We start from the raw sequence: 24,598 nt of genomic DNA, 5'->3' as shown, positions 1-24,598 counted from the left end.
ATTCCACCAACTTAAAAGGTAGAGGCAGGAGGTGGTTCAGGAGTTCAAGGTCATCCTCAGCTACATAGGAAAGATGAAAGTCAGCCTGGACTACTTGAGACACTGTCTCACAAACAAAACAAGACACAAAACAAAACAAAACAAAACGTCAAACTTCATAAATGTAGCGACTTTTACAGGTATTCTCAGCAACCACTGGATAGGAATCCTATAAACCATGGAGCTTATGAAATGTATCAGATTTGGTCAGACTCTCCCAGCTGCTTCATCTCAGCTTGTTTTCTGGAGAAAAAACAAACAAACCACGTGACATGCAAATCACGCTATGGAGCACGGGGTCTCACGTCAACAGAAGAATCTCGGAGGACTACTTTTCTTGCTTGGGCATCTTCCTACTCATCTCTGTCCAGGACCACTGGACCATTGCTGTGCAGGCTCGGGGGAGCCCTGAAACTCTCAATTTTGAGCTAAGTCATCTCTGATAGAAGTATGATGAATGATGCCTGAGACTGTTAAGTGCATCTTACTCCTAGTTGAGAAGCCAGAGGCATCCGACATACAGACAAAGGCGAGGTTCTCTAGGTGGCAGCTTGATCACCTCTGTGAAGAGTAAAATAAAAGTACTTGGCACGTGTTCCTATCTTTTGGTCAGGAATCCTGGTAAAGGGGATTGGAAAGCTTAATATTTAAGGCTCTTGAGAGTTGGGCATGGTACAGCATGCTCATAAGCCCAGCACTTGGGTCACTGAGACTCATAAATTCCAGGCTAACCTAGACTACATAAGGAGACTCTGTGTGATACTGAACGTGCTAGCTGCCCAGTCTAAAGACATTCATGTCAAATTTGAGGAAGCAAAAGCGTTGGACTTAGCAATAAAGGATTATTCAGATAACTTAAAAAACCCTCAAGGGCAATTACGTTTCCAGCTCTGTGGTTTATGCCTAGATTGCCCAAAGCATTGGTCACATACGTCTTCATCCTTTTAGAACAGTGGTTCTCAATCTCCCTAATGCTGCGACCCTTTAACACTGTTCCTCATGTTGTGGTGACCCCTCCTCCCCCCACCAGAAAATTGTTTCCGTTGCTACTTCATAACTGTAATTTTGTTACTGTTACGAATGTAATGTAAATATATGTAGCCATGGATCTCAATGGGGTCCCGACACCTAGTTTGAGAACCGCTATTTTAAAATGTTTCTGAATTCAACCATGGAGTCATAATATAGGCTGTTGAGATTCTACAAGACTGGAACCACATGGGTGGTTTCTCTCCTATCAAGTCTCGCACAGTGCTACTGAGCCGCAGGTGCGAGCACTTTAGCACGGAGGCAGACCTAGTGTTCTCTTCTGTCTCTGCTTGCCTGTTCCATATCCACATAGAGCTATTCCATCGCCTTTCCTCAGCTGCCGTCCACCCTATAGGCCTCACCACTTCACCACATGTTGAGACAGTTATCTTCATCATTGAAGGACAAGAAAGGTCGTGAAACTTGCAAACAAATGGAGCAGGGGCTAGTCACGTCATTTTTTTTGACAGTGCTCCTTAAAGCTTGGCCTTGGACCAAGAGAAGCTTCATCACCACTTGGGGGCTTGTTAGAAATGCAGATTCTCGAGGCTACACCCCAGACTTTAACAAGACTCCCAGGTGATTCTTACTTAAGCTAGGATCTGAGAAACCAATCGATGTAGGAATTGATCAACTGGACGCCACTCATCTGCGGAAATAAGGGACTGAGCCTTTGTGCCCGCCTCTCGCACCCGCTCTACAAGGTAGCAACCGAACCCCGGGGGACATCGGAGCCAGGCGCTTGCCGAGGGCAATTTGGTGATTGGCTTGTGAGGCCACGTGACCAGAGCTAGGCCGTCCACGCGACACGATTGGTTCTCGCGGACTCTGACGGACAGGGCCGGGGCGGGCCAAAGCCCGGTCGGAGGGGAGCCCGCGGGGGCCGGAGGGGCGAAGGAGCGAGAGCGCGAGTGCGCGTGCGCGAGCGGCGGGGCTTTCTCCGGAGCCGTCGGAGGGAGCCGGAGCGCTTCTCCCGAGGTGAGCGGAGTGGGGCGGTCCCTCTGATGCCTGGTCCTGGGGAGCGGCGGGGATGGCTCGGGGTTCGCCTGCCCCGGGAGCCCTGCACTGGGGAGGATGCAGCCCCAGCATTCGCCAGCCTGCGTGCCTTGGTTTCCCTTTTCCCACCCTCTGATACATCTCGCCATCCTCCCCGCGGCCGCCGTGGCTGTGCCCGAAGAGGCTTGCCCACCTGGCCGCCTCGCCTCCGCCTTTGTTTCCCGCCCCGGAGGGATGCTGCCACCGGTCCCTTCCCCAGGGGAAGGGCTCGGGAGGCGCCGCGAGGGCGCCACGGTCGCTGGACTGGGTCTGGGAAATGTGGCTTCCATGCAGCGGGACCTGTCGCATGGGAGAACGAAAGGGGTCGGGGGGAGCGTAGTGTCACTTTGGTTCGAGCCCTTGAGACCCGAACTAATCCGGCGACTGAGAGCGAAGCAGAATTCCTAGCGCATCTGATGATCCTTCTGCCTCGATGCGGGCGCGAGCATCGCTGGGGAACCGAGCCTGTGCTGCCCAGAAAAGGGTGCCCTGGGGAAGGCTACCCTGCCTGTCCGCTGGACCTCGAACCTGCACTCACCCCAGACTTTCACCGAAATACAACGCTTGGAGCCTACGGAGAGAATCCAGAGATGCGTTAAAAAGCTTAATTTTTTCCCCTTTAAAACAATCAGAGCAGGTCACACAAAAAATGGTTTACAGAGAGTATAACTGATGACTGGGAAATAGTGAGGGAATTTGCCTGCAGTGAACTGCAGACCAGACAGCGCACTGAGAGAGAGAGAGGCTTCTTAAAGAAGATACAAGACGCGGGGTGGGGGTGGGCTCTGTGACTTTCTAGGTCTATCCAAGAGGGTACTTAGTTTTAGCCTGTCCGGAGGGCAGCGTAGGGAGAAGGGGAGCTAGGGTCTAACATGCACTTTCTAATTCTTTGCTGAAGTGTATGTAAAAAGAAAAGAAAAAAAAGAAAAAGAAAAAGACCGTTTGGCTGCCGGAAGAGATGGTGGGTGGGGGCAAAAGTCCCTTGAATCCTTTAGAAGAGGGAAGGCGTGTCCAGGAATTTAATGTGGTATTTAAAAGGCAGGTTCTCAGGGTAATAAGCATGTCCCCAAACACACAGTAGCAATGACACGTGAGACGTCTTATGGCGAAACTTAAAAGATCCCGTGAGTTTTTCCACCGGTTAACTAATCTGATGCACCTGGTGTTGTAACACTGGTTCAACTAATTGCCAGGAAGAGAGTCTCTCCCGAGTTTCAGTGTAACCCGTTCCGAACTTAAAGGTTACTCAGTCTCTACCTGACCCTGGGGAGACATTCTGAGCCTGCTGTAAAGCCCTTCCTTCCCCATGTGAAGTTTTTTTTTTTTTTTTTTTCCCTCTTAGGAACCTAAAACAACCGTACCTTGTGCCAGCAAAATATTCAATTTAATTTATTGAAGTACACAATATTCAGTTCGTTTACTTGCTGAAAAATTTTCAATTCTTTGGGCAAGTTTTAAAAAATAAGACGTCTTGTGGTTGTTTCATTGTTTTGAGAAGGCACCCCTTCAGTTTGTTAAGACTACAGGGATCGAGCTCTGTCTTCTCAGCAGCCCGGAGTAAAGTTTTGGTGGTTTCTTGAGATGAGCGTAGAATGGAATCTTTTGTGACGCATGGTGGGAACACCACAGATGACACCCCTGCCCCAGTAAAGCTCAATAAAGGTTCTCATCGGACAGACGGAAACACAGAAAACTAGTGGGGACAACTTAAATACAGGAAGCTGATTTACACTGGGGAGGGGAAAGGGATTTTGAGGACGAAGGAGGCAGTATGGTTTGAGGAAAGCACACATTTTTGATTTTAGAGAAGAAATGTCATTTTGCATGCAGACTTCACATAAGATACGAAGAGGGCATGGATGTGTGTTTAACTGATAGAAGTGGGGTCAGCTGTTCCAAAGAAGCTGAAAAAAACTCTGCCTAGGGTCTGAAGGGCCAAGAGAAAAATTGACAGGCATAGTTCAACTTGAGGTATGGTCTTTATCCTCTGATTCCATAAAAGCCTTTTATTCCTGCTTTCAAGACAGCCAGAGAATCATATTCTTCCTGTTGTTTCTGTCCTCTCCCTCACGGACAAGGAGGACGAAGGAGAGAGATTATAGTGAGACCTGTGTGCCTAAGCAGTCATGCCCTTTGAGGAGATCTGTGTCACATTGTATAAATATAAGAGCCTTCACCCTGGCCGGTGCCTGGGAGAATTCCTTAGGGTGTGCACTATAAGATAAAGCTGGCTTACACGGCCACAGGTGGGATTCTGGGTAAGCTCATCTGTTGTTGGAAAGGAGAGCCAGGGGTGGTTTTCAGCCAGGCTCTGCTGCTTGATGGACAGATGTTTCCAGGCAAAGCTTTCCCCACTATTGGCTAGTCTGGCTGGCCTTCAGATGGCTTTCGGAGGGCCGTGCTCCTGTGACAGAGGCTCCTGGAGAACTTACGGGTCTCAGGCTGTGTCAGTTACGCCTGTGATGCGCTGTGGAAAAGAGGCCCACTAAGACAAAAATCTGGGATGCCTGTCTTTCCAGTCCTTATTTCGTGTCACCTACAGGCTTCCCTCAAACAAGTTGTACCCACCCTCCCTGCCAGTAGATGGCACTCTTGCCTCTGGAAATTCCTGAAGAGGGGCTCACTATAGCGCTATCAGCAGCAATGTGGATTTGGTGTAGGTTTTGATTGGCTGTTATCTCCCAGGTAAATGTGATGATGATAACGATGATGATGTGTTCTGAGCACTTAACATTTTATATAATAGAGGGATGGAGTAGGGTGAGGATTTATTCTCTCATATGTGGTGTGTGTGTGTTCTAGCAGATCGGGTGCGTGTAAATTAAGATGCTTCATAGTACAAGCTCTAAGAGCACAGATTATGCCGACCTCATGTTGAGGTTATGATTCAATGTTCATCCCAAGATTTCATTTCTGATTATTTGCACGTGCACCTAGTCTCCCCACGAGGATGACTCCATGAGGGGTGCCTGTGATTTTAAACCCAGTCTGTAGTCAGTAATGCATATCCTGAAGCCATGAGCATGTTTCATTATATCCCAAGACTGTCCACAGATGGTAGGTCAAATCATTTTAAATCCGTTTCTTTTAGAACTCGACAATTCCTAACACGTGTTTGTATATTGTCTTAGCTAATGATGCCCGTCAAGTCCATAGTGACCACTCAAAACTCAAACTTTAACAGAAGTACTTTTAGTCGGAGTTCATTCAGACATCTCCCAGTATTGGAATAACTAATTATTTTGTTCTTTGTTACAAAGTGCTTTCTTATGTGGGCTTTGGAATACACTAAACTCAAGGAAAGTAGGTGTTTTAGCCAGCAGTCAGCTTAGGGGAAGGTTTTAGCTCTGATCCTGCCCAAGGCTGCCTCTGGGAACCAGGCCTCCTTTGAGTTGATTCCTGTCTCTCCAAGTCTACTGATAAGATGTTGTTTTGGGTTTGTTTTTTTTTTTTTTTCTTTTCCTTTCTTTTTTTTTTTCCTATTGTAACAAATTAAAAAATCCCATTGGGACGAGAGAGTAATTGTTCTAAATCATTTACCCTGCCTCACTTTGTGGCCATAAATCAAACTGTCTTCTGGGCTGTTATTTTCCTTAGGTTTACTGGGTTTGTCAAGTGAGTACTATGTAAATCTCTTTGAAAGTCTGAAGTTCTTTGGCCGGGTAATTTCCCATAAGGTATTTCTGAAGCCTCCAGACAATGCTCATGCCAATGGTGTGTGCCTGCTGTGTAGCTGGGATAAGAGTCACCTGGCTGGAGTTCTTCAGTGGAAACCGTGGTACTTCAGTTAGAGTGTCAGAGGTGGAAGAACCCCTGGGGGCGGTTAACTTAACTTTCCCACCTTTTAAGTCAAGCTGAGCAATTTAATGGCAGAAAACTCTCTGGAGAATGAGGACCCCAGCTTGGGAAGTGAGCGTCTTCCCTTCCTAGGCACTGTTCCCTTCCCCCACACTGCCTCCTCCACCATCCTGAGGATAGAGGAAAGTGTTGGGCCAGGGAGGTTCTCAGGAGGGACTCCCTGATGTGGGATTAAAGTCACAGCATGAATGGCTTAGGCTGTGTTGGCTGGCTGGCTTTCTTTCTTTTTTCTCTTTCTTTCTTTCTTTCTTTCTTTCTTTCTTTCTTTCTTTCTTTCTTTCTTTTCTTTCTCTCCTTCTTTTCTTTTCTTTCTTCCTGCAATACTGTTTCCTGTAAGGAAAACCTTTTTTTTTTTTTTTTTTTTTTTTTAAAACCTAGAATACAATGTGAGATTCTTAAACTGGGTCCATGGATTCCCCAAGTCTGTATGGATAAGAGTATGTGTTATATAATTTACCTCTATAATTTCATGTCTTTGTCCCCCCCCCCCCCCGTCCCTGTGGGTGTGCGCGCGCGCACGTGTGTGTGTGTGTGTGTGTGTGTGTGTGTGTGTGTGTGTGTGTGTGTGTATGTGTATGTGTGTACACGCAGGTATGTGTTTATGTGTCTCCAGAACTGGATCAGGGCATGTGGATGAGTGTGGGGGTCAGAGGTGACTATTGGGTGCTTTTCTCTCTTTCCATTTTGAGACGGAGTCTCTCACTGAGCCTGGGGCTCACTGATTTAGGAATCCTGGGCATCAAACTCTAGAGCTGTCTCTGACTGCGCCACCCTCACGGCAGGGTTAGAGGCGTGCGCCACCACACCTGGGTATTATTAATGCCCATGCTAGGGAACTGAACTCAAGTCCTCATGAGTTATGTCTCTAGCTCTTTGTCATCTTCTGAGAAGAGGGCCTTAGGCTTCAACAGAATGCCAGGTGGATCCATGGCACAAAGGCGGGATAGGGATTTGACTGTCTAGAGTAGCTCTGGGAAAATGAAAAGAGGAGTTTTGTCTTGTTCTGTCAAGACGGGCTCCCAGGTACCCCAGGCTACTCTGATGTTGCTGTGTGGCCACTGTGTCCTTGAAGTTGTGAATGTCCTGCCTCTGCCTCCCAAATGCTGAGATTTTCTGTGTATGCACATGTGCACACACGCATGACTTTCCTGACTTGAAAGGGGAGAATGTGTGTGCACCCCTGTGTGTGTGTGTGTGTGTGTGTGTGTGTATGCATGAGCACAAACATGCATAGGTGCATGCATGCACAGAGGCCAGGGGACAATTTTGGGATGTCATTTCTCACCCCCTTTTTTGAGATAGGCTCTCTCATTGGCCTGGAGTTCCAGGATTTTTCTAGGTGAGCTGTGGCAGTGAGCCCCAGAGATTTGAACTGTCTCTGCCTCCTGATGCTGGTGTTTGCCACCACACCCAGATTTTTTACATGGTTTCTGGGGCTTAGACTCACTTTACCATCCAAACCATCCCCCCAGCCCCAAAGGGAGAATTCTTGGTTAATAAACTGACTAAATGGTGGGCAAAAAGTCGGGAGTGGAACGTAGAAAGTAAGGTGTGAACATTTAGGGATGTTGAACCTTTATTAAAATGGCTCCCCAAATGAAGAGACAAAGCACATGACTTTACCCATCTAAATAATGGGTATGCAAGCATGGATTTCTGTTATCGAGTCTTTCTTGGTACCCTCCTAATTTCACCAGAATACTTTTAAGTTCATGTTGCTTTACTGACTGCAACATGCATATGAAGGGACCCCCAGCTCTCATTATTCCAATTCAAAGTCCACATAGTCATTACTTTTCTGATTTATGACATGAAGATTTTTTAAAGTTCTTATTAGCATATATTAAGCGTACATAATGGACTCTATTACAATATCCTCATATGTTTATGTATTTGATTGTAGTTGTCCTATTAACTTCAGTTCCTAATGATCCCTTGTCCCAGCTAATCCTAGCGTCCACTCTGTCTTGTGTGTGGTGGGTGGGACGAGTGTGCGTGTGTGCGTGTGTGTGTGTGTGTGTGTGTGTGTGTGTGTAATTGGGTTAAAGCTGTATGAGTGAGACCTTGTTTATAGAGCATGAGAAACTTACCCATAGCTACACTGCTGAAGAAAATGTCTCTCCTTTTCCAGCCATCATTGACTGCCTATAGATCCTAAGGGAAGGATAGGGCCTTGTGAATCCCTCACCCCCCAGCAATACTCAATAAAAAGATTTATAGGAACTCATGGACTCCTTCCTATCAGTGACAGAGTGGCATGAACCGTAGACTCCCACTCCTTTGTTTATGAGCTGCTATCAACCACATCCACTAGATATTGTACTCTAAGCTCCAAGGCTCACCACCATCTTAGAAATGTAAACTAACTGCAGAAGTAGAATTTTTAATAAGAGATCACTAGTTGTCTCCATTAGTACCTGAGATGTGCTGCGGCTAATTACCACACTTTTCTTATTTCACAAATACTTTCCTTTTCCTAGTTGTTTTTAAGTAGGAGTGACTCAGAATTTGTATGGATTAGAATAGAAATTCTCATTGTTACCGGAGGCTCCACAGAAGATACTTTGTGGTCCATTCCCACTTTGGACACATGAGAAGTAACTTTGTTGCTGTGGAGAATTGTTTGACAAACCTCCAGAGCCTGTCCTGTGACCCCTTGTTACCCTTTGTACTGCAGTGGCCAGTGCCGTAGAAGCCAGCCTTCTGCTGCCCTTGACAGAGTGATCTTTGTTTTCACTTTAGTAGAAGAAAAAATATTTCTTCCTTCTCAGTTTACTGAGAGAAATCATATGCTGGAGACCAAAGTCAAATTGTTGCTTCTAAGGTTGAATTTCTGCTACTAAGTTGTTATGAAATTTGGTTGGGAAAGGGGTACCCACCCTTGAGTTTGTTTCAACTGAGAAAAAGGAGCCGTGGCCCTTCAAGTTCTAACCTTTTCTAAAGGTACCTGTGTGACTCTGTGGAATTGTATCTGGTATCCAGGTTAAGTAGATCTTTAAAATGGTGCAAGTTCAAAGTTCATGCAGAAACAACACTGATATAAAAATCCTTATACATAAAAATCACTAAAGTTTGTCGAATATTCTCTAATCTTACATACGTTTTCTTTTATTATTCTTTCACATCCCGACTGTAGCTGCCCCTCCCTCCTCTTCTCCCAGTCTCTTCCCCAACATCTCCCCTCATATCTCTCTTCTATCCATGAGTAGTTACTGATCCCCTACGACAGAGGGCGGGTCACAACCTCTTTGGGGTAGAACATCCCTTTCACGGGGTCACATATCCCATACCCTGCATATAGATATTTACATTTTGATTCAAAATAATAGCAAAATTACAGATGTGAAGTCTCAATGAAAATAATCTTATAGTTGGGGTCACCACAACATGAGGAACTGTATTAAAGGGTCCCAGCAGTAGGCAGGCTGAGAACCACTGCCCTGAGGCTTGTTAGAATTACAGCATGCCCTGCCTTACCCATGACCTTTCAACTCAGAACCTATACTTTATCAAGATGCCCTGATAACAGTGCATACACAGGAGGGTATGTGTGGAGTCTTGTAGAATAGACCCTGTAAGGGAGTTGTGATGTTTTCCAGAAGAGAAAGCTGAGACCCAGAGTTGTAAAGTAACCAGGTCAAGGTCCCTGCGAAGCCTCTTGTTCAGAGTGCTGAATCTATTCTAAACTCAAGGTTAGCTTAGTTGGACTGGAGTGAGCCTGACCTAAGACAGCTCACTGCCCAGCCCCTGGGGTTGAGCATGACTGTATGACTTTGAGCATCCAGCAAAAAGTGTTAGCTGGAAAAGTGTACACCATTGCGGGGACAGTGTTAGTGTGCACATCTATATCCATGTGCCTATGTGTGCACACATGCACTCCAAATATTCTTGCACGTCTTTCCTATTTTCCCTCCCTAGCTTATGGAATACAGAGAAATCATATGCTAGAGAACAAAGTCAAATTGTTGCTTCTAAGGTCAAATTTCTGTCACTTTTGTAATGTCTTCAACCTTGTAGTGGTTCTTAACCTTCTTAATGTTGTAACCCTTCAGTACAGTTCCTCATGCTGCCATGATCCCCAACCATAACATTATTTTTGTTGCTACTTCCTAACTATAATTTGCTACTGTTATGAACCATAGTGTAAAGTCTGTGTTTTTTGATGGTCTTATGTGACCCCTTTGAAAGGGTCATTTGACCCCCCTCTCAAAGGCTTTGACCCCTAAAGGGGTCACAACCCACAGGTTGAGAACCACTGCCTCAGGGGAACCATGGAGATTATAGTATGAAGACGTAGAATCCACAGTATCCTGAGTACTTTGGTTTCTGCATCAAATCCGTCTTTTTTCTTGACTTTTCACCTGTCTAGGATGCATATGGGAAGCTCTTGTATTGAGCATGGACCATACCAGAGGTTGGGGTCTGTGTGTTTAGCAGGAAGCCCATTTTTTTTTTTAAGATTTATTCATTTATTATATATAAGTACACTGTAACTGTCTTCAGATACACCAGAAGAGGGCATCAGATCTCTTTACAGATGGTTGTGAGCCACCATGTGGTTGCTGGGAATTGAACTCAGGACCTCTGGAAGAGCAGTCGGGGCTCTTAACCACTGAGCCATCTCTCCAGCCCAGGAAGCCCATTTTTAACAAATTCATTTGAACAGCAGCTTTGGGGATGGAGGTGTACATAAACCGGCCTGTTGTCCTCATTCGTTTTTTCCTTTGGCAGATCGCTTAGCTGTGGTCCAGCATGCAGAAGTGAGCGTGTGGTGAAAGGCAGCAGACCCAATGGGTTGCGAGGATGTAAGAGTGTTTGAAGGCTTCCACACCCTCTCCTCCAGGGTAAGGCAAATGCGCTCCCGGTTTGCCGGCTTTGCTGAACCGTAGATGCTCTTGTCTCGCCAGAGTCTTGGAAGTCAGTGCAGTGAGATGCCGTGTCTGTCTGTGAAAGGCTTCCAAAGCTTTCTCCATTCAAATCATGCACTCAAATCAAGAAGTATGAAAAATGGGAACCAAGGGATGGGATGTGTTCCGTGCACGGTGACATCCCCCACACGGTTGTTTGAGTGAGTTTGTATGGGGTGTGATTTGTAAGGGCAGAGTAGAGAGAATTCGAAACCAGCTGCCCTTTTTCCTGAATCCATATCATATTGACAATAGTCTGGTCAGAGGTCCCTTCCCGCCATCCCCCATTCCCGTGATTCAGTCACCCAACTTTTCTTTCACGGATTGCTGTTCTTGAAGGAAGTAGCCTGTCAGAGCTGAAGGCCCTGGTGTGGTCCGTCACAGCAGAAAGCGCAGGGTTCCACCGACTACGTAGTTCCTATCTCTTGTCTCTGGAAGCCACATACCTAGCCACTCAGCTGGTCGTAGTCGCTGGTATCCTGGATGTGACTACAGGGTATTTGGTAACAATCCTGAAAAAAAAAAGACTGTAGGAGTTAGTCAGGGGAGGTGTTCGGGGAGGAGAGACAGCTCTACGCTCTTCAGCTTCCACTCTGGAACAAAAACCAGATTCCTTGAAGAAGAAATGACTAGTGCCATTCCAAGCAGAGCTAAGAATGGTCGAGCAGTGGGATGTTTCTGTTTGTGGTGGTTAAGCTTTAACCTGGAGGGAGAACTGTCTCCAGCCTGTAGGTTCAAAGGCTGTGAGGCCTGGCTAGACCGAGGGCACCCAGAAAGGCTGCCTGTACTTTCGTGCCTCTCAAGGCTTGCTAATGAATACAATTTACTGAACAAAATAGACCATTAAGGGCTGCAGATCCCTGGAGATTCCCGTAAGTGTGCATCACTGCCGCTCTTGAGTGACGCACGCAAGTGACCGGGGATGAAGCAGGGAGAGACCTGCGGCTGTAAGGCAGGCCGTCTATAGAAGAGTCTAGGTGGCTGGCTGGCACAGACCTCAGCCCAGGTCACGGGTGGGAGGAAAGTTCCTTGTTAAATTTTATCCCTAAGCCCCTAACATGGGGCTACTCTCCTTTGTCCTGTGGCTTTCATATAGCCTCTGTTTTGAATGTATCTAAGAAGTGGTTTACATCAAAAATAGCAACCAGCCAATTGGGAACAGCAAACAGCATGTTTCTGTGTAAGTACTGTACGAGGGTCAAATTGTGGAGACAGCCATTCTTTAGCCATTAATAAGGGGCCAACACATTGAAAGAAAACAAAAACAAAACAAAAACAAGAAACAAAAACCCAACCTACCAATCAACCACCAACCAACCACCCACCCACCACCCACCAACCACCAACCAACCGTGGTGCGAGAGTTGCCAGTGCACCAGACAGTGTTGATTTCAATGAGGCAGTTCTTGTGTGGGCTGTTGCTAGGCAATGTGGGGTCTATAGTGTGCCCTTGCCCTTAACCTCTGTCCACTAAATGCCCGGTAGCTTCCTAAGCAAGCATGACCATCAAAAAGGACTCTGGGTATTGTGAAATGTTTCCTGGTAGACAAAATTGCCACAGCTGAAGGAATACAGTGGCTTAATAGTTTGGAATTTCCCTGGGGCTGAGCTTTAATTTAGCTGATTTCCCCCTACCACCTCAGTTTCCCTGCCTTTAAAATAGACATACGGTAGTAACGCAGCCTAAGGAAGCAAGGTACTTAGCACTGTGTGGTGGATCAGGGCTTCTTTAAGTGCTAAGTGATAATAATCTCGCCAGGTACTCAGGGCCCAAGAGTCTCTCCTGGCCGCCATGATGGCAGTAAAGGGGGAGCAGTGGGAGTCACAGAAGGGTGAATTTGGGGATGTGGACAGGTATGCCTAGTCCTGGAGTCTGAGTTCCTTTGAAGATATCGTCATTCTAGCTCCCTGCAGCAATGCGATCTGGACAAAAGCTTCTCCTTTGCAAAGTTAAGGACCAACAGAGGGCAGGAGGCGAAGAGATGGCCTTTCAGAAGAGTAGTCATGGAAATTGCATCTGACAGGGTGTGATTTCTTAATGTTAAAATGACTCACATCTAATTAGACCGAAGTAACCGCCAAAACAAAAATCTCCTACTGAGTGACTGACGGTCCAGATCAACTCTTGCAGATCCTACAGAGCCTGCTTAGAGAAACAGCTCACCATTGTTCTAGGACCTTTACATTTCTTTCCCCTTTCTTCTTCGAGCCTGTGGGATATCTCCACTGTAATCCCATGGAGTGATAAATAGTGTTTTCATGTGGCATGTGTTCCTTGGTGTTTTCCAAAGCCGGCGTGAAAGGAGGCCATAATTCTGAACTAATCCAAAATAACCTCATTATTTTAGTGAAGAGTCTCAGGCCCACTACAGGACACAGCCACTGCAGGAGTTGCATGTAAACTGTGGAGGCTTCTTCTGACTTCTCCTCGATGCGTTTCTGGCCCATGTAAAATTTACAGCTGTTTACCTTGGATCTAACGTCGGGGGAGGCCATTGTGGCAAAGTCTGATTTCTTTGTGGCGCGCGCGCGCGTCTGTGTGTGTGTGTGTGTGTGTGTGTGTGTGTGTGTGTGTGTGTGTGTGTGTGTGTAGAATGCCTGGGAAAGAGACTTGACAAGTGCATCCCTTACCTTTGTAGGAGCCGGCCATCATTGGTTTTTTTTGTTCCTAGTGATACTCAAAGTTCTGTATCCAGGCCAGTCACCAGGATTGCTTGGTGTCTTGTTACCTCCTGATCCAGATCTCTCAGAATGGACCTCATGATCTAATGTAACAAGGCCCCAAAGTGAAGCTGAAGAAACATTGTTTTTTCGCATTGCATGTGATACAAAGTGGCATCTCTGTGTCTGTTCTGGGGAAGGCACGGAGAAAGCGCTTTTCCGAGCTCTTGGAACAGGTATGGGTTTTCCCATGCTAATATGTATTGTGAGACCATTTTCCCAAAACGGTCTCAACTTCGTCCCCAGAGTTGCCACTACGATGTGTGACTATTTCAATTACTCAGATTTATAATTCAGGTCTTCATTTGTTCTTGTCACATTTCACGGGCACTACAGCCACTACAGCCACATGTGGTTTCTGGCTACTGTCTCAGATAGTACAACTATGTACCATGTCCCTTATTGGAGGGCACTCTACTGGACACTACTGCTTTAATTCATAGGCTCCCTGGGGTTACAAAGCCACATTTGTAGTGACCATGTACTCTTATTATAACAAGAAAATCAATTCATGTAGAATTCTTTTAGAACATCTCCATCCAAGTAAGACCTTTGTGTGTCCTGCTGAAATTTTTTTAAACAGTGCTACAACACTTGCCTGCTACAGGCAGTGCCATGGGCCTGTCTCTGTGACACAACGGGATGCACCATCTCTAAAATATTCCCTCTTTTTCTGGGGCTGCTAAGCAGTCTCTGTCCATTTGTTCTCTGCCCGACCCTGAGCAGTGAAGGTTGTTGAAAGACCCCCGAAGGGAGCCCCCCACTCAAGTCTCGGGAAAGACGCGCACCCAGTAGGACACAGACACCGACCTGCTGCAATCACACGAGGAAGATTTATTGTGAGCGAGATGAAACGAGAGCTCAGGCCAGCATGCTGGGGTCGAGACTCATACGCCACACAAGGAGTAGAGGAGTTCGACCCCGACCTGAATTTTCACAGAGCTTATAAAGGAAAAAACCACAAACCAGGGGGATCAAGAGGGAGGGAGGAGGGGAATTCCAAAACCATAAACTGCCCATACAATTTAGGACTTTGTGACATTGTGATTAGGGGTAGTGACATTTTACAGGGCCATTGGACCATTGTGGCCGGAGGCTATGGGTCATTGTGGCTGTTCCAGGAAACCTTTCATGCAAGAATGTTCCGGGAACCATTGTACAGCAAGGGAGGGGCGAAAAGTTCATGTTCTCACAGACCCTACCTCTTCTTTTTGGGTAGCTAGGCGGCTTATTATTAATTTTTAATCCTTCATTCCCCACTTCTTCTTTTTTTTGTTAATAGTTCTAATCCTAGAACTTCATGGAGAACTCAGCTTCATCTAGCATAACAGCTTGGTATTGTAGTCTTAACATGAGGATTCTAACCTGGACACTATCCAAGCCTATCCACCAAGGTCATGACTAGCTTTTAGAACTTCTAAGCTTATACGGACTGTGATCCCTGAGGCACAGTCCCAAGAAGTGTTAAGAGTACTAACATATGCAATGTTACATCATTTGTAATGGAAATCAAGCCTATCCCACACCTATCTTGACAGAACCCAGGACAAACATGACTGAATTTCCCTCTAGGTCCCAGCTCTCAGCCCCAACAGCTAGTACGCGGCTGGTGAGGGCTGAGAATTGACAGCTCTCAGGGTTGTCAGCAGCACCAGGTACGGTCCTTTCCAGCGAGGCTCGAGTGTCTGGGCTCAGTGTAGCTGCAATCTCCGATCTGGAACTGATGGGATGTCTCAGGGGTCTCCGGGGCATAGGCTGCTGTCAGCTGTGAGCAGATTTCTTTCTGTATCACCTGTAGGTCTTTTAGCCTGGCACACAAATCATTATTACTATGGCACTATGACATGTTGGTTCAGTAACATCATCTAATACAGTCAGGGGAGCTGAGGCCCCATATAAGATCTCAAAGGGGGTAAGGCTGAATCTGGAAGGGGTATTTCTTGCTCTGAAGAGAGCAAGAGGGAAGGAGTGTCACCCAGTCTGTGCCAGTCTCCATGGTTAATTTGGTCAGGGTCTCTTTTAGAGTTCTATTTATTTACCCTACCTGTCCTGAACTTTGAGGTCTGTAAATACAATGTAATTTCCAATTGACCTCTAAATACTTGGCCACACCCTGGCTTACCTTGGCAACGAAAGTAGGGCCGTTGTCTGACCAGATTACCTTGGGCATTCCAAATCGGAGGAAGATTTCTTCCAGTATCTTCTTGATGATTGCAGAGGCCGTCTCTCGTTTGGTGAGGAAAGCTTCTATCTATTCCTGAAAAAGTATCTACAAGCACTAGGAGATACTTGTGATTATATTTTTCTGGTTTTATCTCAGTGAAGTTCACTTCGACTTTTCACCAAACTCTCTAGGTCTCTTTGCCCTGTTTGCTTGCTAAGCATTCACTTATTGACATACCTTATACTTTCTACTGTCTCTCTGGCTAAAATCTTAAAGTCTATTACATACACTTAACTACTTGGACAAACTTTTTATCTCCTAATTGAGTCCATTTCTGTATTTGGCAAAGTGAGTCTTTTCTTTGTTCTCTGGGAAGTATAGCTTTCCCCTCAAGTGTGCCATTGTCCTTTATCTTTTAAGCAATTTGGGCCTTTTCTAAGTGAGGCCATCCCTTAGTCCGATCCTAGTTCTCAGTGGCTGTCTCTTGCAGGCCTGCAACCAGGATAGGCTCCTGCATAACCATTTTTCGAGCCACTTTATCTGCTTCGTTATTGCCCCATGTCACTGAATCTCTTCCCTCCTGATATCCTGAGCAATGAATAGTACTCACAGTTGTTGGCTTCACCAGGGCATCCAAGAGATGGTAAAGGCATCTGCAGTGCTGATGTACTGGGGGGGTAGAGGTTCAGCCATCCCAGATGACATTGTGTTGTCCACCATGGCAGCACCCACTTGTCTCTGACCTTCATTCATGAAGAGAACTGTTCCCGTCTGTGGACAAGGTCCTCAGGTTTCAGCAGGGGTCAATCAGCCAGTCGCAGAGGTCTTTCCTCCACCCATGGGCTTCTGCCAGTACTTGACACTCGTGCTGTGGTGGCTCCAGGTCCGGATTGGGCAGCAAGGTGACCAGATTGTCCCCAACCGGTGGAGAATCTAGTCCATGGCAGCTGACCAGTGGTCCCATCTTTTGGGACACTCTATTCAAAGGCAGAACATCAGCCACTCTATCACAGTTTAAGTCCTGGATTGGGTGATAATTGTTAGTGCCCGGCTGGCAGGAGTGATGTGTTCCAGGCAGATCAGGACTAAGTCACACATCTCCCAGCATCAGGTACTGGTGCACTGAGACAGGTCTTAAGCTCCACATACACAGTCTGTAGATATGCATACACATGGCCTCACCCAGCCATTTCAGCCCACGCAAGCCATTTTGGAGAGCAATTTTCTCATGAGCAAGGGATAGGGGCAGTCAGGGATGACTATGAACTAGTGGGTTACCCGGCCCACGCCAAGGTCCACTGTTCTTCGGGCAGTCCATAAGTATTGTTTGTTGCCAGTAGGCCCCTGTACCCAAGGTCTTTGGATATTGGCCCACTGGAGGGGGGCATAGGAGCACAGAGCATTGGGTCCCTGCATCCACACTTCCCTTCTATCTCTGTACATAGCCAGCACTCTAGGACCAAGAGGCTCTCCAGTGTCCCCTCTTGTTCTTTCTGGGGCAGTCCCTGACCCAGTGTCTTTTTTTTTTTTTTCTTTGCATTAGGCACACTGATCTTTAGCCAGGAATTCTCTTCTGTTGCCAGGTACTGTCTTCCTAGGTTCCCTAACTACTGTGGCCAGTATATGTTCCTCTCTTGTCTTTTATCTCTCTTTAGCTCTCTAATTTCCTCTTCTTTTAGTCTCTTTTCTTCCCTAGCTTCCTGCTCTTTTTACCTTCTTTCTTTCTTTCTTTCTTTTTTTTTTCTGTCTCTCTGCATCTTCTTCTACAGCTATTAGGTGCTGTCCACTTTTCTGCACAGACCCTGAACCATGCATCAACTTACAATAACTCTCTCAGCGACTTAGCTTAACCCTTCAAGTTTCTGTAACTTTCTCTTCATATCTTTTCCTTATCTTAGCCAGATTGGTGGGGCATTTTCCAGCCCCTAGGAGACCGACCCTTGGAGCCTGGGGGCAGACCTGGCACTCCCTACCTTCAGGCGTCTGAAGAGAGCAGGCAGAAGTGAGGGCCTTCTATCCGTGTCTGGAACATTTTTTCTGGTCTCCAGTAGGATTCCGTCTTTCCTCAGTGGTAAAGAAGACCTGTAACAGTTACTAACAAGCATATCAAATGGGATGGTGAGAAAACAAGAGAATCTTGAGAATAGAGTCTACCGAAGAGGGCAAACAGCATTTAGTCACACAGCTAAACCAGGAGGCCTTTCTTGGAACAAAAAGGCCATTGTCAGTGTCAGCTCCATGGCTTTGCCTCTCAAGAGAACCAGCCTCCAAATGACACTAGGCTTCTAGTAACAACTAATAACAAAAGGATGGAGAGATGGTTAGAACCTGGGTGCTAGATGCCAGGGGGCTGATAAAAGAATTGTAACCAGTTCACCTGGGGCTATCAGGACCTCAGTAGTAGCCCTTTACCAAACTGTCTCACTGGGTTTAAAGGGGCCAAGGAAAAGAAAACATTAATCCTGACCTTGGCTACCGCCAAGTAATTTAGTGCTGGAGACTGACTCCTCCCTTGGAATAAAGACAGCAGATAAGGCAGGCTTCCTTAAAGAACTTCTCTAAATGAGCACTCTCCTTCTGTGAGCAAATGTCAGAAATTCCTTTCCTGTTCTTGTTTTCCTTATAGCCCCACCTAGCTCTCAGCCTTTTTAGATTATTCTTCTGTAGCATTTCTAACACAGCCTGTCCCTTTTTTTTTTATAGCCTATTAACAGCATTTCTGATCTTTTAGGCAGCTACGCACTAAGTGTCATACCGGCTGAAACTCCACCTTTAAGATTCTTTGCTCCCAAGCAAAATTTAAATCCTTTTCCAGCTTATCTCAGCTGTCCACCATGAGATTCCCAGAGATCGCGAACCAAGGTGTAGTAATTCACTAAGAAATCTCTCTATAGTGTTTCTTTTTACCTTAAGCCTTTTCCTTTTAAACAGCTCCTGAAGAGCCAGAAAAATTGGGTGAGACTTGAGAAGTCCCCGTGCTCGCTGCAGCAGCTCCGCAGCTAATTTCGCTCCCCTCTACTGTGTGCTTCGAGCACAAGCACAGATAAAACACTATTTTAAAAATTAACTTTGGCTATCAACCAACACACCGCCACTAGAGCGGGGTCCACAAAATTAAGTTCCTTACTCACTAAGCATTAAGGGGACCAAGTAAAACTCTTCAACGAACAAAGCAAACAGTTTCATGATTTCAAACACAGTCATCGGTCCAAGATTTTAAACACGGTCGTCAGTCCAAATTCAAACACGAAACAAAAGTCAAAAAGACACTGGACAATACCACAGAAAACAATCCAGACAAACAAGACCAAGACAAAGCATCCTATAACCAATTTCCACAGATGCCTGGTACCTTCAGTACCTGGCCCAAACTGCAGCTTAACCTTAGCTGCTTCCGGGATACCAAACACAGAAACAGAATACAGACAACAGACACTAACACATCTAAGCACACTTGTCCGTGCCTATACTTAAATAGGCAGCGAACGCAACCTCCAAAGTCAAGTCACAGTCAGATCTTTTTGACTGTCCGTTGCCGGGTCCTCCCGACAAAATTCGGCTCGAGGAACGTTTCTCACGCGTCCCAGAGCCAGGACCCAACAAAGGCTGACTCGTGGAACGTCTCTCACGAGTCCCAGAGCCTGCGCGATTGGGGCGTCCCCCGGTGCGCTTTCTAAAAAGGAAAAAAAGAAAGAAAAAGACTATTCGGAGTAGGAATCCTTCATCTACTCACAGGCGCCATTTCGGGGTGGGGAACCTTCTTCCACCCGTGCACAGGGCAGGAAACCTTCTTCTGCCCAGACAGTGCACTAAGACTCTCGTGCACAGGGCAGGAATCCTTCATCTGCCCAGACAGTGCACTAAGACCTTAAACCGGTACCGAAAAACACAGACTACAGGACTTAATTCACACACACTCACACACACGAGCACAAACAAAAGAGAAAAAAAAAAAAAAAAAACAAAACCGACGTCGACTTCGTGTCGACCAGAGGCACTGAAACTGATCGGCAGGTCGCAGACCTTGCCTAACAAACCGGTCGTCAAGGAGTAAAGTCTCCTCTGGACCTATCAGATGGGGTTCACCAGGCGTCCCTGGTCCCCCCTTGTCCTCCTGGGACGTCTCCCAGGGCGAACGGACGGTGGGTACCTGGACACGTCTATCCCTATCCACCCCGCTCTCCTTCCTGGAGCGCGGTCTCACTGAGCGTCCGCAAAACCGAAACAGCGATCGCACCAGATTCCCAGACAGAACATAGACACAGACCCAGACACAGCGCTGAGATAAAACAGAGAATCTTACCTCCAAGTGGGTCTAGGACCCCTGGGTGGTCGCGCAGATCCCGGACGAGCCCCCAAATGAAAGACCCCCGAAGGGAGCCCCCCACTCAAGTCTCGGGAAAGACGCGCACCCAGTAGGACACAGACACCGACCTGCTGCAATCACACGAGGAAGATTTATTGTGAGCGAGATGAAACGAGAGCTCAGGCCAGCATGCTGGGGTCGAGACTCATACGCCACACAAGGAGTAGAGGAGTTCGACCCCGACCTGAATTTTCACAGAGCTTATAAAGGAAAAAACCACAAACCAGGGGGATCAAGAGGGAGGGAGGAGGGGAATTCCAAAACCATAAACTGCCCATACAATTTAGGACTTTGTGACATTGTGATTAGGGGTAGTGACATTTTACAGGGCCATTGGACCATTGTGGCCGGAGGCTATGGGTCATTGTGGCTGTTCCAGGAAACCTTTCATGCAAGAATGTTCCGGGAACCATTGTACAGCAAGGGAGGGGCGAAAAGTTCATGTTCTCACAGACCCTACCTCTTCTTTTTGGGTAGCTAGGCGGCTTATTATTAATTTTTAATCCTTCAGTTGTCGCAGAGTATTTTCTCTGCTGCTTACAGCTCTACAAAGAATCTAGAAGTGAGAAGAGAATTTTCACTTCTTCTCTTCCAAGCCCCAACTTGGCTCACAAAAGTGTTTCATAAGAGAGTCTCGACTCACCAGCCCAACCTCTGAGGAGTTATCCCTGGAAGAGTGAAGCTCTAAAGCAAAATTAACAACCAATCTGTTAGAGCACGGATTTAGTGATTAAAGCCCTTTAGCATGGCGGGTGTGTTTTCTGTTGATGTGATCTATTAATGCTACCAATATTAGTTGTTCAGAAATTTTCATTTCAACAAATTGAAAGACAGGGAAATAAAGATAGTGTTTAAAAGAGATGAAATTTAAAGCTAGAGAGCCCGAGGTTGTTTTGCATGACAGAGAGGATTCGAATGAGAGGCTGGAAGGGAAGGGAGAAGAGGCTGGGGGTGGGATTGGTCCTCTTGGTCATTCCTTTGGGTGGTGGAGGGTTTATTGGGAGGATGACAAAGTACTTGGGTTCCCCCCTCTGTGTGTGTGTGTGTGTGTGTGTGTGTGTGTGTGTGTGTGTGTGTGTGTGTAAGACTTTTCTGAGTGGTTCTAGGTAGAAGGGAAATGTAGAGAGGACAATACTAAGATCTTCTGTATCCCTCTCCCTCCTTACAAATATGTCTGTCCTTTTGCCACCATCCCCACCAGAAATAATCAGCATTTCTGTATGGCCTAAGCTTATATTTACATCATAATTATCCCCAAGACTGGTCTACATTAGAGTACAATCCGGGAGCTGTACCTTCCTGGGATTTGGGCTAATGCATGGTGGGTGACACATGTTCACCATTATAATGACAGGCATTCATTTCGTTCCCTAAAGGCCCTCTGTGTCCTATTTACTCAATCTCCTTCCCGTCCTCCACCCCTAAACTACTAGAAGCCATTGGTCTTATTGCCACGGTTTGGGTTTTTATGCTGTTGAAGACACACAATAGGTAACCCTTTGAAATGGCTTCCTTGACTCAGTAAATACCTACTTAAGTTTCTATCCATCTTCTTTTGTGATTCAGTTACCCGTTTCTTTTGTGTACTCCATAGTATTCCAGAACTCTCCTATTTATTCATCCACTTCCTGGAAGATATCTTGGATGCTCTCAAGGTTGGGCTATTATCAATAAGGTTCCATGAGCCTTCACAAGCAGGCTTTTGGGTAAACACGAGTTTTCCTCTCTTTTGGGTAAATATCAAGGGATGTGACTGGTGGATGATTTTTGTCAGAACGCTGTTTTACAAGACCCCGACAAACTGCCTTCTAGGACACTGTGCCATTTCCATTCCCGTCAGCGAGTACTGAGGTTTTCTGTGTACTGCTGCTTCCCCGGCCTGGAGGCCTGGATGCTGTCAGGGTTCTGGATCTGAGTCATCCTAGAACGTACGTGGCAGTGTGGCTCTGATAGACGTTTCCTTGGTATTATGGACCGCATCTGCTTGTATGCATTTTTTTTTTTTTTGGTGACATGTTTATTGAAGGTTTTTGGCCATTTTTTTATAATTAGGTTTTGTATTTTCTTATTTAAGGACATTCTATATTTGGGGTCTTTCATCATAACTGTCCTGTGTAAATACTTTCTTACTGTTGCTTTCTCATTCCGTTCGTGTTGACTTGCAGATAGCAGATAGTTTTAATTTTAATGAAGTTCTACTTATCAGTTATTTTATAGATTTTGCATTTGAGTTTGTATTTTAAAGAGCCATAGTTCTACTCAAGGTCATTGTAGGATTTTGTTTGTTTGTCTTTGTTTTTTTTCTACCTCATAGTGTTCTGTGTTTTACATTTAAGTTTATAGCTCGTGTTGAATTAATGATTATGAAGAATGAGAGATGCTTGCCTACATTCATTCGTCTACTTGTGCACTGATTTCTGATTGTTCTGGTACCGTTTGTAGAAATGCTTGTGTAGCCTTGTTGTGTTGCCTGCCTTTACGCTTTTGTTATAGATTAACCAAACTTATTTATGTGGGTCTATATCTGGGCTCATTATTTTTAATTGATTCTGTTTGTCTGGTCCTTCGCTAGTACATACTGCCCGGCCACTGTAACTTTATAGTAGGTCATTAAGTCATACAGCATCATCCCCTCAACTTTCTTTCTTCTGAAATACTGAGTTAGCCATTCTGCTTCTTCTGCATCTCGGTATGAATATTGATCATTTATTGATAGAGTCACAAGTGACATCCTTGGAATTTGCTTGGGGGGGTGTTGAATCTTAATAGGCAACTTGATAAGTGTAACAATTGATGGATGCAAAATGCCCTGTGTGAGAGATTATCTAGATTATGTTAATCCAAGTGGAAAGTGATGACTTAAATGTGCGCAATACAATCCCATTGGCTGAGGCCCAGGGCTGAATGATGAGAGCAGACTGAGCATGAACATTCATCTCTCTCTGCTTCCTGACCTTGGTTGGATACAATGTGACCTGCTGCCTGATGCTCCTCCTCCGCCATGATGAGCTGTATCCCCCTAGAATCCTAGGCCAAAATAAACTTTCCCTTCTCGGAATTGCTTCTGTCGGGTATTTTGTCACAGCAGTGCGACAAGTTGATCTGTGGATGGAGGGAGGAGCAGCTGACATCTAATATTCTAGTCCATAGATATAGTATATCACCTCTCTCTCTTTCTCTCTCTCCCTCCCTCCCTCCCTCCCTCCCTCCCTCTCATTCTTCTTAGATGTCTTTGGTCAGATGCTGTCCTCATAAACTTATACGTGTTTTAAGATTTATATCTAAGTATTCAGTTTGGTAGGCACTGATTTAAATTATGTGTTTTAAAATTTCAGTGTGTGCACCTACCTATTCATCCAAGATGTCTAAGAAGGTGATTGTCTCTTTGAAGAGCCCTGTCCCTTGCAGGACATTGACAAACCAAAGCATCTCATTTTCTTCTGTAATCAAACCTTGCCCCAGTATAATTAGACACCAGCCGTGGCTGGCGAGGCCCTTGGGTGAGTATGTAATGAAGGATGTGTAGGGGACTACAAGGGAGACTTTGGTTGCCCTGGGACAAGCAGGGGCATGGGAGCTATGGTCTGGAGTCAGGGCAGCCAGCCTCTGGTGACTGTGTCCGGCTACCTCAACACAGTATTATAAGGGTCTCTGACCCTGGTTAGTTTCTAGGAAGAGATAAAGGCTTTATGTAGGTCTGAGAGGGCTAGAGTAGAGGTGCAGGAAGAAAGTAGACTTGAGTAGGTTTATGAGGGAAAAAAGGAGTTGGGGAATAGTAATAGTTCTTCCATGGGCCTTTGTGGTTTTTTATGACCTCACAGAGATGCCATGTAGTGAGGGAGAATTTAGCAAACCATATATGGAAGAAGTTATAAAGGTCTGATGTAAGCAGTTCAATTTGGTTTGGGGAAGGAGGTAGACAAAGACTTCCTCTACCCTGGCTTGGGATATAGTTCTTCCTTTTTCTGAGATTGAGAGGCACAGATATGTGACCAAGGATTGGCAGATTTGGGCCTTACCTCATGAGACTCTATAGTCCAAGAGGCCAGAGGGTTGAGAAGGGCTGGGGAGTACTGGCGATTGTTCTGTGGGGATGGCCTGCCTAAGAAGAGATCATATTAGAGAAGGAAACTAGAGGACAAATATATTTGGTGAGGTCCTTCTGTAGGGCTGGTCTAAGGAAATAAGGGCAACTCAGAATCCTTGGGGCAAGAGGATCCAAGTGAGTTTCTGGGTATGCGGTGTTCAGGTCTTCCCAGGTAAAGGCAAAAAAGAGGGGGGTGTGGGAGGATGGGTGCGGGAGGGTAATAAACAAAACATCTTTAAGATCAAACATGGAAAAGAAGGCAAGCAGGGTAGGGGTCAGAGGAGAGGTGTGTGTGTGTGTGTGTGTGTGTGTGTGTGTGTGTGTGTGTGCGCGCGCGCATGCGTTACTGACTACAAGGAAGGTGGGACAATCACTTAGTTGATTTTTTTGGA

At 46.0% G+C, this 24,598-nt stretch overlaps 1 protein-coding gene across 10 annotated transcripts in view; it reads left to right on the top strand.

The window, feature by feature from the left end:
- The first annotated feature begins 1,896 nt into the window (after nt 1–1,896).
- Nucleotides 1,897–24,598, top strand: part of Tmem108 (transmembrane protein 108) — a 294,072-nt gene continuing 271,370 nt past the window's right edge. For 3 of the 10 annotated variants that reach the window (XM_039082601.2, XM_039082589.2, XM_008766590.4), the window contains exons 1-2: nt 1,897–2,046; nt 10,693–10,805. The gene's annotated coding sequence lies outside the window, so the exon portion shown is untranslated. The remainder of the gene's footprint in view (nt 2,047–10,692; nt 10,806–24,598) is intronic. The other 7 variants (XM_063265234.1, XM_063265233.1, XM_039082604.2 and 4 more) reach the window with 5 other exon arrangements.

This window comes from Rattus norvegicus, chromosome 8, assembly GCF_036323735.1.
Source record: "Rattus norvegicus strain BN/NHsdMcwi chromosome 8, GRCr8, whole genome shotgun sequence".
NCBI lineage: Eukaryota > Metazoa > Chordata > Mammalia > Rodentia > Muridae > Rattus > Rattus norvegicus.
The sequence above is the reverse complement of the archived record's forward strand: the minus strand, read 5'-3'. Positions and strand labels throughout refer to the sequence as shown.